This window comes from Prionailurus viverrinus, chromosome B4 (assembly GCF_022837055.1).
Source record: "Prionailurus viverrinus isolate Anna chromosome B4, UM_Priviv_1.0, whole genome shotgun sequence".
NCBI classification, from domain to species: domain Eukaryota; kingdom Metazoa; phylum Chordata; class Mammalia; order Carnivora; family Felidae; genus Prionailurus; species Prionailurus viverrinus.
The window spans coordinates 40,154,730-40,161,232 of NC_062567.1; positions in this window are offsets into that span (position 1 = coordinate 40,154,730).

Consider the following 6,503-nt stretch of genomic DNA (forward strand, 5'->3'; position numbering starts at 1 on the left):
AGGTATAAGATACTCCTTAAATATTAGCTATCCAGCAGCGTTCGCTCTGTAGTTCCGTGTGATGTACTGTTTTTAGAGTATGCATGGGTTTGGTTTTTTTCGTTTTTATGTTTTTTTTTTCTCTTGCGTTGAATGGAATTACTGTTTGCAGTATTCTACTGGCATTTTCCTCCTTAACAATTTATGTAACAGATTACAGTTTTGGCAAAACCAGTGGGGCACGTTTTCTCTTATTCCTGGTTTCTTCTTTTCTGTCTTAAATTTTTTTTTTTTTAACGTTTATTTATTTTTGAGACAGAGAGAGACAGAGCATGAACGGGGGAGGGTCACAGAGAGAGGGAGACACAGAATCTGAAACAGGCTCCAGGCTCTGAGCTGTCAGCCCAGAGCCCGACGCGGGGCTCGAACCCACGGACCGCGAGATCATGACCTGAGCCGAAGTCAGACGCTTAACCGACCAAGCCAACCAGGCGCCCCGTTCTTTTCCGTCTTAAAGTGCAGTTACAAGGCTGTGCGCCAGGGGAGAGAAAGAATCATTCCATGGCACTGAGATATGAAGGCACTTGCAGAGATGTTTGTCAAATACATGTTCTCTGGGCATCTACTCGCTTCCAGGTACTGTGCTAGGCACCGGATGAATATGACGACTACACTCTCGCCCTAACAGGGCTTAGGGCTTAATGAGGAAGATCAACACTGAGCATATAGTTATGAGTGGAATGAACATAACAAAGAGCGAGAGGTATGGGGGGGGGGGGCCTCACCTAATCTCGGGACCAAAGTGAAGATTCCCAGAACCGATGCTTGTGCTGCATGCACAGGGATAAGCAGGAAAGATAGAGGTATGGGGTGACGAGTGTGGGGAATGTTCCACATAGAGGAAACAGTGTTCGCATTCTCTGGAGACTGAGGTTATTGTTATCATTTTTTTGTTTGTTTGTTTCCCTGTTTTCTGTGTCCAGCCGTTTGTTCAACCATCTTGCGATCTCCTTTCCAAATATCTTGCGTAGGTATGCACACATAGATTTCCCGAGTTAGAAGTCATTATCCTGGGGGTGCCTGGCTGGCTTGGTCAGAAAAGCATATGACTGTTTTTTGGTTTTTTTTTTTTTAAGTATTTATTTATTTATTTATTTTGATAGAAAGAGAGATAGGGGAGGAGCAGAGAGAGAGGGAGAAAGAGAGAATCTCAAGCAGGCTCATGAACCGTGAGATCGTGACCCAAGCTGAAAGGGAAGAGTCGGATGCTTAACCAACTGAGCCACCCAGTTGAGTCACCCCGGAAGAGCATGTGACTTTTGATCTTGGGCTCTTGAGTTGGACCCCCACATGGGGTGTAGAGATCGCTTAAATAAAACAAACAAAAAAAAAAGGCATCAACTTGAATACATAAGAATCTGTTCTGTGACTAATGTCCCTCCTCAGCGCAAGCGTCTCATGTTAGTGATCTTAAGGGAAAGACAATCCTGTTCTACTGTTTAGTTTTTAGGAGATGCAATGAAAATCACTTTCTGGATCCTGTATACAGTTCAAGAACTGGCCACCGCTGGCAGAAGACGGAGCTCTAATTTCTTGGAACTGAAAATGTCTTTAGAAATCTCCTCATATGATCTCTTTAACTGAAAAATGAGGAAACTGAGGCCCAAGGTACAGAATCCTTTATGATACTCAAGACAAGCAGCCAGAGGAGACCTGAGAAGTTGGACAGGTTATAATCTCACAGAAAATGCTGTGAGATTTACATGCTGGTATATTTCCCCAACAATTAGCCTCGTGTGGTGTGTGGAAGATGGAGATGATTTTACATAAGGCATAAGGGAGTGACTGGGTGGTTCAGTCGGTTAAGCGTCCGACTTTGGCTCAGGTCATGATCTCACAGTTCATGAGTTCGAGCCCCGCGTCGGGCCCTGTGCTGACAGCTTAGAGCCTGGAACCTGCTTCAAATTCTATGTCTCCCTCTTGTTCTGCTCCTCCCCCGCTCATGCTCTGTCTCTGTCTCTCTCTATCAAAAATAAGTGTTAAAGTTTTTTTAATTAAAAAAAAAAGATTAAATGGATAATAAGTAAAAAACATCTAACATAGTTCATGTAAATGACTGTTGAGGTTGTCATTTGGTCAGTTGGATCAAGAGACAGGATTCTTTTTTTTTTTTTAAGTTTATTTATTTATTTTGAGAGAGACAGAGACAACGAATGTGGGGGAGGGACAGAGAGACAGGGAGAGAAAGACAATCCCAAGCAGGCTTCTCACTGTCAGCACAGGGCCCTATGTGGGGCTGCAAGATCATGACCTGAGCCGAAACCAAGAGTCAGATGCTTAACGCACTGAGCCACGCAGGCACCCCATCAAGAGATCAAGAGATAGGATTTTTTTTTTTAAGTTTATTTATTTTTGAGACAGAGAGAGACAGAGCATGAACGGGGGAGGGGCAGAGAGAGAGGGAGACACAGAATCAGAAGCAGGCTCCAGGCTCTGAGCCATCAGCCCAGAGCCCGACGCGGGGCTCGAACTCACGGACCGCGAGATCGTGACCTGAGCTGAAGTTGGACGCTTAACCGACTGAGCCACCCAGCCGCCCCGACATAGGATTTTTTTAAAAAAATAAATGTTTATTCATTTTTGAGAGAGTGTGAGTGGGGGAGGGGCAGAGAGAGGGGGACAGAAAATCTGAAACGGGCTCTGTACTGACAGCATTAAGCCTGATGCGGGCCTCAAATTCACGAACTGTGAGATCATGACCTGAGTTGAAGTCGGATGGGCAACCGACTGAGTCACCCAGGCGCCCCAAGAGATAGGATCGTTCAAGAGTTTCCCTCCGATTCCTTCATATTCTGATCAAACCCCACTCCAGACATCATTTGTCCCTTTCTCATAGGAAGGACAACTCTTTGGACACCAGACTGGGGCGGGGGGGGGAACATCGGTACCCTTGAGTATGCAAAATCTTAGAGTCCTTATCACAGCCTGCTTTACACTCTAGTCGTTAATATTAACAATTACAATATTTTTTTGATGCTTACAAGGACAATCAGCGCGTTATCTGAATTCTGCTCGTCGCTCAGTTTTCACAACAACCGTGAAAGGGAGGTGAATCTCTCCTTTCACAGATAAGGAAAATGAGACTTACAGAGGTTCTGTTACACGACCATGTGAGTGGCAGAGATGGCTAGTAGCAGTCAGAATCTGAACCCAGATCTCAAAGTTCACGTTCTTAACTGAAACACCAGATTTAAATAATACATATACCTGACATTGTTTCCCAACTGTATTAAGTTCCTTGAAAGGAATCAATTTTGGGGCACCTGGGTGGCTCAGTCGGTTAAGCATTTGACTTTGGCCCAGGTCATGATCTCGGGGTTCGTGAGTTCAAGCCCCACGTCGGGCTCTGTGCTGACAGCTTCAGAGCCTGGCACCTGCTTCGGATTCCGTGTCTCCCTCTCTCTCTGCCCCTTCCCTGCTTGCACTCTGTCTCTCTCTTAAAAATAAACATTAAGGGGCGCCTGGGTGGCTCAGTCAGTTAAGCGTCCGACTTCAGCTCAGGTCACGATCTCGCGGTCCGTGAGTTCGAGCCCCGCGTCGGGCTCTGGGCTGATGGCTCAGAGCCTGGGGCCTGCTTCCGATTCTGTGTCCCCCTCTCTCTCTGCCCCTCCCCTGTTCATGCTCTGTCTCTCTCTGTCTCAAAAATAAATAAACATTTAAAAAAATTTAAAAATAAACATTAAAGAAAATTAAAAAGCAAAGGAATCAATATTTTTGTTCGCCTCAGTATGTCCATAACGTTTAGCACAATACCTTGAACAAAGCAAATAATAAATCATGGGCAGTATCTATTAATCCTTTAGAGGTTGTTATATTTCTGCAAAGAAGTACAGATCCAGGTATATGAATTCAGGTTTCATGAGGGATGCGTTTGAACGTCATCAGAATAGACCACTACAAAATATGCCACTTTGGCCTAAGAATTATTTTGAGCTGATGGCCGTTCAGAAACAGCTGATGCAGAGCGCCTGGGTGGCTCAGTTGGTTAAGTGTCCCAGTCTTGATTTTGGCTCAGGTCATGATCTCATGTTTGTCAGGTTGAGCCCTGAGTCGGGCTCTGCATTGGCAGCATGAAGCCTGCTTGGGAATCTCTCAATCTCAATCTCTCTCTCTCCCTCTCTCTCTCTCAGTAAACAAACTTAAAATAAAAAGGAAAGAAACAGCAGATGCCAGAAAATCTCTCCCCTCTCCCTATCTGCCTAAAATTAGGGCATCAATTTCCCTTTGTGAAGGTGTCCTCCTCCCCTCTCCCATACCAGGAAAAGGACAATAGACTTTTTTTTTTTTTTTAATTTTTTTTTTTTTAACGTTTATTTATTTTTGAGACAGAGAGAGACAGAGCATGAACAGGGGAGGGGCAGAGAGAGAGGGAGACACAGAATCGGAATCAGGCTCCAGGCTCTGAGCCGTCAGCCCAGAGCCCGACGCGGGGCTCGAACTCGCGGACCGCGAGATCGTGACCTGAGCCGAAGTCGGACGCTTAACCGACTGAGCCACCCAGGCGCCCCGGACAATAGACTTTTAATCACTGGACACCGTAAGAGGGGTACAGCACCGAGATGGGTCTGCACAAACAAACCTGACTAAAGTAACCCTTATTCGCCATTAGTTTCCCCCATACCTTCTCACAATTTACCACTCCTAGAAACTCAAGCCCTTTTTTTCCTTTCTTTTATCCTTTCTTCGCAAATTAATCGCCCTTTGGGGCATCTGGGTGGCTCCTTCGGTGAAGCATCCGACTTCCTCTCAGGTCTTGATCTCACTGTTCCTGAGTTCGAGCCCCGCGTCGGGCTCTGTGCTGACAGCTTGGAGCCTGGAGCCTGCTTCCGATTCTGTGTCTCCCTCTCTCTCTGCCCCGCCCCCCCCCACTCTCTCTCTCTCTCTCTCAAAAATAAATAAAACATTTAAAAAAACCCACAAAAAACACCCCCCCCCCCCAATTAACTGCCCTTTGTTAAAATGATATACAAACTCACAGGTCTAACTGCTTTGAGGAATTTTCAATTCTTTTCTGCAAACCCCGTCCCCCGTGTGCACCTGAAAAAAACATTTTCTGCTGTTAGTCTGTCTTCAGTTAGTCTATCCACAGGCCCCAGTGACAGAACTTCATAGAGTACATGTTTAAAAGTTCAAAAATGAGACTACCTTGGTGATAGATAGTAAAATAATCACCTTTGCCAAGACTCTCAAGCTGTTAGGCTACAGAAGCCATAGGCGCTTAGGGCCACTGTTGTTGCTTTCTCTACTTGAGTTATCATTGCAAATCGTTCTCGTTACAAAAATGAAAGAACCATGAGTAATCACGTGACATCATAGTCGGTGGCTTCAAAAAACTTAAACTTCTCTTTTTTTTAAGCACTTTTTTAAATGTTTTTTATTTATTTTTGAGACAGAGCATGAGCAGGGGAGGGGCAGAGAGAGAGGGAGCCACAGAATCAGAAGCAGGCTCCAAGCTCTGAGCCGTCAGCCCAGAGCCCGACGCGGGGCTCGAACTCACAGACTGTGAGATTGTGACCTGAGCCGAAGTCGGATGCTTAACCCGCTGAGCCACCCAGGCGCCCCAAAACTTCTCTTTACTTACAGTTTAAACCTTTTGGGAAAATGGTTGAATCTAGCATAAAGTGGAGCATTACTAAAGCTAAACACACCTAGATACTTCTTAGGGGCAACACTTTCAAGTGTCCCACGAATAGTCTTGATGCTAGAATCCACCAGTCTTGCTTTTTCGTTCCATAATTTTGGTTTATGTGCAGAAAGCTCATTTATGGTCGAATAATCGATTTCCAACCCTAACCATCGTCTTGTAAATATATGATGTTGCTGTCAGTTCAGCGTAAATGTATTGCGACAAACAAAAAACATCAAACGTGTATATTCAATTGATCATAGATCATCTTTCTATGGGAATTGGGAATTATAGCTTATCTTTAGTTAACAAGTGTCCATAGGAGAAATGTATGTTTTCTGTGTGTGTGTGTGTGTGTGTGTATTAATGGATGTGCATACGGATGGTTGGAAAGGCAGAAAGAATAAATTTGAAAGATAGAAAAAGACAACTATAAAATTACAAGGCTTAGATAAGAAGTCATCAAAAGCACAGGTTTTTAACCATTTTATCGCCACATTATGAATGAGGTGACATTTTCACACGCCATCCCTACCCTGACTTATCTCTATAAAGGGACCCAGGAATATGCCCAATTCTGGCATTAGACATTAATGTACCCACTTAAGAAAATACAGGGGCAGGGCACCTGGGTGGCTCAGTCAGTTAAGCATCTGACTCTGGTTTTGGCTCAGGTCATGATCTCACGGTTTTGTGAGTTTGAGCCCTGCATTGGGCTCTGCATGGGCAGCGCAGAGCCTGCTTGGGATTCTCTCTCTCTCCTGCTCTCTCTCTGTCCCTCCCCCACCTGCACTGTCTCTGTCTCTCCCAAACTAAATAAATAAACTTAAAAAAAAAA